The sequence below is a fragment of the Thermobia domestica genome, chromosome 4 (genome assembly GCF_964235325.1).
Source record: "Thermobia domestica chromosome 4, izTheDome1.hap1.1, whole genome shotgun sequence".
In the NCBI taxonomy this organism is placed as follows: Eukaryota; Metazoa; Arthropoda; class Insecta; order Zygentoma; family Lepismatidae; genus Thermobia; species Thermobia domestica.
Genome location: NC_137457.1, coordinates 20,610,975 through 20,623,077, shown reverse-complemented (window position 1 = coordinate 20,623,077; position 12,103 = coordinate 20,610,975).

Below are 12,103 nucleotides of genomic sequence, written 5' to 3'. Positions count from 1 at the left end.
TTGGTGATGCCAGGTTACAGGAAAAAGAACTGCCACCATATTGTAAAGCTGCACCTTCAGACCTAGTCCCCTCGAATCGATCACAAACTCTGGCGCCAATGTGTCTGGGCATTAGCAATATGTGTCAGCCAATGTGTCAACATTAGCATTCTACTCTTCAATATTCTAAATGGAATTTACAGATTATCATTTTTAAAAGATTTCTCAACCAAGTTTACTCTTAAATTGAGTTTAATATCCCAAATGTTTTACAAAATATAATTAATCTAGCGACCAAAGTCATACGACTCACCAAAAACTTGCAGTAGTTGGGCCAAAAAGAGATAAAAATAATAGATTAAAATTTCGTACTTATAAATTCTCGCTGAGTAATATATCTAGCTCGCTTTTACAAGAGTTTTACACTATAATCTGTCTGCCTTACGTCTAGGAGCACTTTGAGCCGAAAACCAAACCGAAATCACATTATACTAGTTTTCAATTTGACGAACATAAATTTACAAACTCCTATTCCGGCTTACCTCACGTTTCATTCTAAAGAAAACGTAGTAGTTACGGATAGATTACAAAGATAGGTGGCGTTTCATTCATCTCGAGCAAACGAATATGAGAACCCTGAGATTGACCTACAGAGTCAATGTTTCCATATAGAAGTTGATTTAATTAATAAGCTGATCGAGAATGTGCAAAGTTCTTCGACTTTTTTTTTTAACATGAACATGCAGAAAAATGTTTAAATAGTTAATCATAGGAATGTATTTTATATGTTATATACAATGAGGATGATTTCTTTGCTTCTCCTTGTGTAGTTCAACATGTCTTCAGCATTGTTGCGTGTTTATTTTAGTGTTTGTTTTATAAGTAATAAGTTTCAGTTTTATTTTCATGTTTTATTTTCTGCATTGTTTTGTAAGTCGGGAACTCTTTAACGTACCAAAGTGTATATCCTTTTTATTCTTGTCGTAAAAGAAAAACTCTATTATGAGATCCGACTGTACAAGAAAAATGTAAATGGTTGAGTGGAAGAAAAGGTTATTCCTTAACTCCGCCATTTTAAATAAGAAATTGATAAATAAATAAAACTTCGTAACTCATCAGAATGTATGTTCCAAGAAATTTACTCAACCTAGCATTGTTTGTATTGAATGCAACATCATGTATTTTCAGCCTATCTGACACTTTCTTCAACTATATGTTTAACCAAAATATTAAAAATTAGAACCAACAATAAAATATCAATACGTTTGGGAATACAGAGACTCTCTTCTACATCCAAAATTAGAATTTGTCCAAAATCGAAATGGTTATCAGAGAAATATATAGGCATATATTGACGTTTTCATTTGAAATCAAGGAGAACATAACTTTCAGGATCTAATGGTATGTGAACTTTTCCCAATCTCCTACTCCGCTGGGGTAGGTAGACTTCTTGCTTTCATATTCGAGCTTGGACTTGAGTGAGAGGTATCATGATCTATAATAACATGTGTCACTCTTTATTCAATATATTCTAGAAGGGACAACCTATCCGTTTAGTCAAGGCGAATACTCTCTTCATAGTCACTATTCTTAGCATGTTAACCTGAGTGGCTTACTCGTCCTTGAGAAGAAACTCACGTAAACTTGATATCTCAGAAAGGAAATACCAAACCTGTGAGCCTGGAATATATCGACTCACTGCAAGACGAATGTCAATGTTTAAGGCCATCGATTCCGCCACTTTCCTTTTGGAGGTGGAACCCCCAAGTTATTGACAGCACCTTCCTAAAATTGTTAACTCAACAGTCGGTTCGAACCGTGAAACACTCAACTTACACTTTCCTAGTTTTAAATTTCCATTGAAAAATGGCATTCCTGGAGAAATTCCTATTTAAAATAGTATTTAAAACAAGATAAATATCTTGGGAAGAGCTATGATTTCTTTTTCAATGAATAAGTTGTTACAAAATAAAGGATCTAACAAGCATAACATATTATAGCAAGGTATCCTTGAAGTACATGGGTACACGGATATCACATCTTTGTTTCTATACATTTGTTTCAGTAATTTGATGAACTGCCACATAAATGTATTTAGTAATCATTTATAATTCTAAATCCACTCTCGGTATTTTGAAAAATGTACTGCAAACCAGAAATAAATTCAAAGTACGAGCCTAGAAGAACACCATGGAATGTTCTGGCTTTCAATTGTATGGAAAACTGTAAATATCAACGTCGCCACCACAATTCTTGCTGTTTATCAGGTTTGTTCTTGATAAATACTAAAATGTTCCTAGGATTGATTATTTAAACATTATAAAGGGTCAAATATGTGCCATGTACGTGGGAGGGATGACTGCAGGGCAACGAGTACTAACACATTCCCTATTCTGAGTACCCTATTTTTTGTCACCTTCGATGGGGTTGGAGTCACTGCTAGTTCAAACAATCACAATGGATTAGCTGTACTTCGACTGAAATACAGTTATTTTGTTATCATCTCGTGTGAATTGTTCGAACTCTCCTCTCTTTGTGTCCTATCGTTAGGGAAAATTATTTCTACAATCTGAATTAAACTTGGTGATCCCATGAAGTTCAAGTGTTAGACTTTATTCTACCCGAATGTCGCGTAAACACTGTAAGAGAAAAATGATTGTAAAGTACTATTTAAGTATCGTTTATCCCCTGCATTCACTTTTATGCTGGTTAGTAATAATTATGCAAAGAGTGCATTAAATTTTTAAGCAAAGTTCAAAACATTCACTTAATACTTTATAACACTTAATCTAACAAGACATACAATAAGAACATGAAATATAACTTCAATCATAATGTTTACACAAATTTTCAAAATCACTGGCTGAATAGCCTCTAGCTAGCAGCACTCTTCAATAAAAATAATTCAGTGTAAGAAAAACATGTGAACAAATGACACAATTTGTACCAAATGTCGTTACGTAAACCCTTATGATCGTTTCAGCTCCTGTCTAACTTTTTCCTAAACAACATAAGTGTAATTCACCTATTGTGAATATAGATTTTCAAAAGTGAGTGTCTGGTCTGGAAGGGAAAGAATGATAAACATCGGATAACATGTATCTCATTTTTGAATTACTTGGGTTGCATACCCTCTTGAGGTAGTTACTTGTTCATATATTTAATTTTGTATCCCTGCAACTAATATTCGAGTTGAACATTTACAACATTCCTGTTTACGCGAATTGATAATGTCAGAATTAATTTGCATATATCTGTTGCTGTAGACTACTCCTTTGTATGGGAAGATCTGATGACACACATTCGTATAGAGAAGCACAGTAATGCGGACACATACACTTTCTTTTTTATATCAGGCGGTATTGACTCTTTTCGCATCAGATAAAGTCAGAGACCACAACCTCAGGATATATGAGGGGAAGGAGATCTGATCTAATGTTATTTGATATCTAATATTTGCAACCAGTAACGTGCATAAAGTATTCATCAGCATAGGTTTTCCGCAATTATTGATAGGTAATTTGAGCAACTGAGAAAGTTCCATGCCCCACGATCTTCTGCTTACTTTATCCTCTTCATGTGATAATTTTCTGTTTTAGTGCAACATATTAATTGTACGTTTCTTCGCATCCTCCGTCTTGTAATGCATGTAAAACATATATAATGTATTTTGATTTAGACGTGAGAAGGCTTTCGGTAAAATTGGGCTACATGTTACTATTTCTATTGATGAAATAATAAATTATCTGTATCATGTAATAAAATATATTATATATGAGTTATATAAGTAGCCGCAATCTACTGTCAAGATATGGTTGAGTTGTTTTTTCTGGAAATGTCGATACCAAGATGCATCTCAAAATGGACGACTAATTGTACCAAAAGTAGGTGTTATTCTGGTAAAATTTTAGCAAAAGCAAAATCGCCAATGTCCTAAATACGTATGTGGTTAACTTTTTTAAGAACTTGGAGAAAGCTTGCTAATTGTTGATATTTCACGCCTCCGTGCAACAATATCTGACTCAAAAACTGTCTATCCAGTTACTACATTGGTATATCTCTTAAAACGCAAGGCACTCTAGTCATTTCTATAAGGTTGTTTACTAGTGACTAAATACAACAATGTATAAAGAAAAATAATGGTCGAGCTGAGAAGAAGGTTCTTGGTCTCTCGCGAACGCTTCACTGACAGTCCATGTTTGCAATTCTTTGGCTTGAATCGGCATCCCGCATCACAAATTTGACGGCCGGGAGAACAGTAATAGACTCCCAGACATATTTTCGACAATTAGCAGAAGTTATTTTAGCAATTGGGAAGTGTTTGGAAGTAGTCAAGAGAAATGGTGTTATATACCAGACCGTGAAAACACCTGACTCATTACATATTTAATGCTGAGACACCAATTAAACCCTCACCGTGGGGTTGCGATGTTATATAATTTGTATTTCCAAAACGACGACATGAAATACACGTACGTTATTTCATTTTAACTTTCCGGAAATCGCTTAATGCTATTAAGTCAGTTTCATTGCAAAACTAACACAACTAGGTTTTCTATTTTTATTATCAGATACAACAAAAATTCAAAGTAACGAGTCTGTACTATTTCTGAAACGTGCAATAATCAAATGAACCAATTAGTGAATACACTATGCTCTCAAGTAATCAGCTTGAGACTGCCCAGCCCCTTGTACTATCCTGCCTGGTTGTCTTTTATCGTAATTAACTGAGGAATGCAATTATCTTCTCCCAACACCCTGTAAAATCCTTTCAAATATTCTATTAGCAAGATTGACCCCATGCGCAGATGAAATTATTGCAGATTATCAGTGCGGATTTAAACGAAATCGATCAACCATGTCAATGTCAAAACATTGACAAAACAACAATGTTAAACATTGACAAAATATTTACCATTCGCCAAAAACTAGAAACAAGTGGGTATACAATACCCCGGTACATCAACTAGTTATTGATTTTAGAAAGGCGTACGACTCAGTGAGGAGAAAATAAAATGAAACCTTTGAATTTTACCTATCATTTTTATGCCGGTTAGGCTAAAGGAGACGGTGACGATGAGTAATGAATGAAGTGGTGGAATAAAGAAAGTGGGAGGAAACTGGAGAACTACGAGAAAACCTATGAGCACGGTGTTTGTCCACCGTAGTGATGGGAAATTCCCGGCAAGATATTTGTTTAGGGAATTTGCCGGGAATTTATGTACAATCACAAAGAAAATTCCATTCTATTACTATATTATGATTTCCAAGCTAAATTCGTTTTTATATCAGTATGCTATTACTGTTTTCCCCAGACAAGTCTTTTAAATGTATATTCTGAACGGTATTATGTTATTGTATTAATATTTTATTATATTCGGAAAGTATACATAAATGTATATTTACTTACGATATGTTCTATGGAAGTAATTATGTGTGGAAAAGTGGTATAGTGAGTGCACATACTTTTATATTGCTAACTAGTTTACATTTGTTTGTAAGTGGATTTTCTAAACTTGATTCTACTACTGATATTATAAACTAATTAAATTTTTAAATGTTATTAACAAATTAGGTTGGGTAATTGCCAGAAGACACATATCTCACCCTTTTATCAACATGTGCCCATAAATATTAATGTTCACAATATTTCAAAGATACAGAGTTATTTTTATAATGTTGCACGTAACATTGCTACACAGGACCCCTCTTCCTACCCATTTCTCGAAATTCTCGATTACCTCTTCAGAAATTCGTGTCTGAGAGAGGAGACAAACCGACGTCTATTACTAACGATGGTTCGCGGTTTATTTATAGTACTTCATATCTATTTCTACGTAATTTATACATTACTTTACTAACTGGTTCCTTTTCATCATTTATAAATTAGTATTTTTCCACAATTTAGTGTATGGCAATGTAACTTTAAGAAAATCAAATTATTAGTTATATAAAGTACAGTCAACGAACCTTACATTTTTTAACCTCCAAATTATTTACAACCTAGAAGTAAATCATAATAAATGAAAATAAAGTAATTAGTCGTATGGTTTTTATAATATGAAAGAGAAAATAAATAAATGGAAATAAATTCCTTCCGGGGAATTTATGAGCCAGTGAAAAAACCAGGAATATCCATTTTTTATTTTTTTTTCTCAACGGGAATATTCCCACTGCCCGTTGCTAGTTCACCACAAAGTTCACTTGGCTGGGGCTGGGATCGAACCCGGGACCAAACACGAGAGGTGAACGCTCTACCATTGAGTCGGTTAGGAGAGAAATATTATACAACGTTTTTACAGAACTTGTAATATCGAGAAAGCTAATTAGATTAAGCTTTTATTAAGATATCTTTAAATAAATCCCAAAGTAAATTCCGGGTAGAAAAATTTTTGTTCTCCAGCTTTCACGTCGAAAATGACCTCAAACAAGGAGATGCGTTGTGGTCACTATAATTTAATTTTGTGCTGGAATACGCCATAAGGAAAATCAAGGATAGCAACCAGGACCTTGAGTTGAACGGTATTCACCAGGTTATGGCATATGCTGATATGTAAATTTAATAGTGTATGATAGGAGAATGATAGAAAGAAATCGTTAGATCTTATTAGAAGCTTGCAGGGACATGGATTAAGAAGCAAATGAAGAGAAAACTAAATACATGGGAGTGCGTCGGGGCAAATTGTGCATGCGTTAAAATATTAAATAACACTTTGATAAAGTTGATACTTTCACATATTTAGGATCAATATTATCAGACGAAAATCATATTCACGAAGAAATTAAATGTTGACTAAAAGCAGGGAATTCGTGTTACTATTCGGTTCAAAATCTCTTTTCGTCGCGAATTCTGTCGAAGAACTTGAAGCTTAAAATATATAAAACGATAAGCATGCCTGGTGTTCTGTATTGTAGCGAAACATGGTCGCGTACTCTAAGGGAAGAACATAGACTGAAAGTATTTGAGAACAGGATCCTGAGAAGAATATTCGGACCCAAGGAAAACGAGAATGGAGAATGGCGGAAACTTCATAACGAGGAACTACATAATTTATACGGTTTACGCAACATTATTAGGGTCATCAAGTTGTCATTGTTAGGGCTTCGATGGGCAGGATGGTAGCTAGAATGGATGAAAGTAGAAACGCTTTTAAAGTGCTGACTGGAAGACACATCGGAAAACGACCATTATGAAGACCCAGGCGCAGATGTAAGAACAATATTAAGATGGATCTCCCAGAAATAGGAATACAAAGTAGAAACTGGATCCAATTAGATATTTATAGAAGTCAGTGTGCAGCTCTTGTGAACGCCTTATTGGACCTCCGGATTCCATAGGCCATAGAGTTAGTTAGTAAGTTATGCAATTCGCTGTATTGGCAACAAGGCAAGGAGGCCCCCAACTTTAGAAAATTGAAACAATGACTAGGTCATTCGTTTGTACTACGTTTGTACCGTTTGTACAGAAAATATTGTCGTTTGTACCATTTTCGTTATAGGGATACTTGAGAGGTCAACTGGGGGTGCTATCTTGGCGCAAAGATAGCCCCACCGTATCACAGTACAAAAAATTGAAATACACCATTCGAAAGTAAATCGTTTCTACCATTTGTACTGAAAAAGATACTTGTTTTTACCCTGATAGTTTTCGAGAAACAGGGGATGACATTTGGGGGGCTATCTTGGCGCCAAGATAGCTCCCCCGTATCACAGCACAAAAAATTGAAATACACTATTCGAAAGCAAATTGTTCGTACCGTTTGTACGGAAAAGTTTTTGTTTGTGCCCTGATAGTTTCCGAGATACAGGGGATGACATTTGGGGGTAATGTTGTACGCAAGAAAGGCCCCCTAATGTCTATTTTTTCCATGACCATTGATAAGTATTTTGTGTTTATTCATGTGAATTGATGTGTATTTACAATTCTGGTTGTGCATATCCAAATAAAAAGAAATCGGAAATAACTCATCGTTAGAATTGAATCGGTGAGCGGGAAAACAGTGTGAGTCCAAAATAAGCTATTTTTAATAAAGGCAAAAATAGCACTAAGGATGTAGAACTACAAGTTGCAATGAAGAACAGTGCAATTTCCAAGACCTCGCACGTTGTAACAGAGTGCTATAAGGGTGACTGTACATTTGTGGCATTAACAAACGAAAGTTCTTTTTTTTTCAAATAACTCAAAATGCGTTTTTTCTACTAGTGGTTTGTGTTCTACTCACCGATTCAATTAAATTTTCAATATTTCTGTCCTTTCCTGTAAATACCTATTATTCAGCAATGACCTACTTGCTTTCGTCCATTGTCTATTAAAGCGGCAAGCTTCTCCAGCCATTAATGTGACAGATATAAACAGTTAATTTGTTCAGTTGGTGTAAAGCTGCAACGTGGAAGGACCCAGTTTAGGTGAGCAATCATTTAATTTTTTTTATTTTTCTTTGTTTATTTATATGAATCTATTTTCATTCTGAATTTGTCCAAATTTTGTTATTCTTTTTACGGTATTTCTTTACGGAAAAGGGCAAAAATAATTAAAATTTACTTGAATCGATGAGTGGAAAAACACTACTAGTCCACAAAACACATTTTGAGATATTTGAAGAAAGAATTTACATTTGTTAATGCCACAAATGTACAGTCGACATTACAGCATTCTACTATAACGTGCGAGGTCTTGAAAACTGTACTGCTCTTCAGTACAGCTTGTAGTTCTACATGTTTAGTGTTATTTGCTTCAAAATGGCTTTGACCTATAATTCAATATGGCTTGTTTTGGACTCACAATGTTTTCCCACTCGCCGAATCAATTTTAACGTTGCGTTATTCCCAACAAGTTCGTTTTTTTATTTGGATAGTTACAACCACAGTTCTAAATACACAAATTCACATGAATAAACACACAATACTTATTAATCGGCATGGAAAAAGTACAAATTACGGGGGCCTATCTTACGCACAAGATAGCCCCTTAAATGTCATCCACTCTTTCTCGAAAGTTATCGGGGTACAAACAAAACATTTTTCGATTGAAACGGCAGAAACCACTAGCTTTCGAATGGTGTTTTTCAATTTTTGTTCTATGATACGGGTTGTTGTCTTGGTGCCAAGATAGCCCCCCAAATGTCATCCCCTGTTTCTCGAAAATTACCAAGGTACAAACAAAACTTTTTTCGGTACAAACGGTACAAACCATTTGCTTTCGAATGGTGTATTTGAATTTTTTGTGCTGTCATACAGAGGGGTCTCTTGGCGCCAAGACAGCCTCCCGAAATGCCATGCCCTGTTTCTCAAAAACTATCAGGATACAAACAAAACTTTTCTCGGTACAAACGTTACAAACGATTTGCTTTCGAATAGTGTATTTCAATTTTTTTTTTGTTGTGATACGCGGGGGCTATCTTGGCGCCAAGATAGCCCCCCTTATTTGACCTCTGAAGTACCCCTATAAGGAAAATGGTACAAACGAAAATATTTTCGGTACAAACAGTACAAACGTAGTACAAACGAATGACCTAGTCATTGTTTCAATTTTCTAAAGTGGGGGTGCTATCATGCCATACGTCAAGTCATTTCAAGCGCACTTCTGCTACGATCCTCCTACGTTTCCTGTGGAAAATACAAAGTGTGATAGAAAAAAAACAGCGTTCTGATATTTGTTCATAGTTTTGTCACTGTTTAACGGACCTCAATAGAGTGCGCTTACCACTGTTTCTGTACAGTACGTATTATAACTGTACAGTACGTTGTTTTGTAAATTGCTTAATGTTTGCTTTATCTTGGTGTGTGCTTAATGTTTGCCTGCACTCAAGTGAGAAAATACGTACTGAATTATAAGAGTGAGCTCTGGTTTGAAAAGGTCGCCTTTTCTTATTGGTCTTTGAGTTGATATTTGAATTCTTCTGGTATAGGTGACAATAAGCTCACAGAACTCCGACCTACTTGTTTTTTATGTTGTCCGTTCTGCCCCTCGTCGATATTAGGCCGGATACTCGGAGTATACTGTATGTTGTTATAAAATGCTATTTTCAAGCTATAATAATTGTACTTTAAATGATTACCTCCAAAGATTAAATTTTTATAGCAGTTTGTATTATGAGAATGCATTACGGATTTCGACTTTTATAAACTGCAGTGTCGTTTTCTCCTCATTTCTGGTATTTGTTAAATAAAATTTCAGCTTTTATTTCAAATCGAAGATTGTTTAATAAGATTACATTAGATATGGTTTTACATTAATGGAGAAAGATTGTACTCTAATACTACAGTGTGCTGTATGCCATTCTGTTCTTACTATTGGTGATCTCCTCCTCTTCCGATTGGAATTACATTTCTCAACAATACATTCATCGCTCAAAGATACACATAAAGCTTTTTTGGTATGAGAAAATCGCTGAAACATATGCAATTGGATTTCTCTTTAACCTTTCACGATCAAAATGAGAAGGTGGTGGAAATAATACATGAACTTTCTCTTAGAGTAGCAAAATGTAAATAATACCATACTATTAATGAAACTTTTTAATACTTAGTTTTGGTGGTATTTTAGTACTTACTCTTGTGTTCATAAGGTAACCAAAATTATACTTCATGTAGAATGCCAGAGAATATTTTCAAAATATCACTTTCATACACTGTTGTGAAACGTAGACTTCACTAAATGAACTTCTTCTTAAAGAATCTGATAAGGAGAAAGGTAAAAAATAGCATTTCGTTATGATAATACCAATAAAATATCTCAATGCTGGGTGGCATTTAATACTGTACTGTCGATTCAAGATGTGTTTATTGTAAGAAATATTGTTTCAATAAGGTAGGAGGCATCCTTCGAAGATTGTTCTATCTTTCCGTTTGTATCTATTTTCTTTGCTAATAATGATTTCCCTTGAGACAGGCTTGTAGGAATATATACGCTCGTTCTGATAAACCATCAACCATATTAGGTTCGCGATCTGGATTTATAAAGTTAGCACAGGACAGATGTCTCAAAATTTTTGGTTCTCTCGGCTTAATATAGAGCCAGGTCTTATCTAAAAAATAGATAAATAAATAAATAAAAATAGGACTTTACAAGAGAACCAGAAGTAGGCATTATCATGGCTTCCAGAGTAGATTTTAAGTCCAATCAATGATACTCTATTTGAGGCTTTGTGTAACGCCCTTAGTGTTCAACATAAAACTTTAATTTTACATAAGTAAGTTCATTGGTTCTTGATACGTTTTCTGTTAAGTAGTTAATACGGGTGTAACTCAGAAGTGGAAATATTTCTCATTGGAAAATATTAAATTTATACTTCCTTTACTGGTAACGTATTTGAATTTTTCTTTCATTAGTTTTGACGTTTTTTGAAATATTAAATAATCTATTTTTCGAACTCTAAGGTAGAGAAAATACCATACTTATCTTCGTCGAAATTATCACCGAATACATAAACAAATACTTTTGAAGGAAAACAATGCCAAGATTTACGCAAATTTTTTCTCTGTCCTTCCTAGATGAATTTTGTCTTAATCGCATCTACTAAAATAGCATTCTGCATTTTTTGATAATTTTGTAAGATAAATTATTTAGCATATTTATTTAGTTTTTATAAAATGAATGCACGAATAGAAACAAGAAGAAAAAAAGTAATTTGCTTAAGTTAAAATGGAAATGCTTATTATATGTTGTATTTTTTCCATAATACCAAAATTTATTTTTAAAATAGATTGTTTCCTCCTTCCTATTTATTCACGCCACTCCTGAAGGCGCCCAAGATAGGAAACTACTGTTTTGATACATGAACCGAGTCGTGTTAAGTAAACTAAACTAGTTGTTGTGTATTGTGGTTATGGAATTGATGGGAACGTAATTTTTCCATTGAACCTAACCTAGAGCAGAGTGCACGAAGTATAAGTTTTGATACTTTTTCATCTTCTTATTAACTGGACTTTTGGAAAATATAACAATAGGTATTCCTCACAATATTCTGCTGCTTTCAAAGCTGTTGCCTGTAGTATCGCAGCGAGTTAAGAATAAATAACTGGTAAAGCTGTTCAAACATTTAGCGGTACTCAACTTTAAAATGGATAAAGTGGAGAGCACCGTGATGATTTTCCTACTCCTAGGAAAATAAAAAAAATTTGC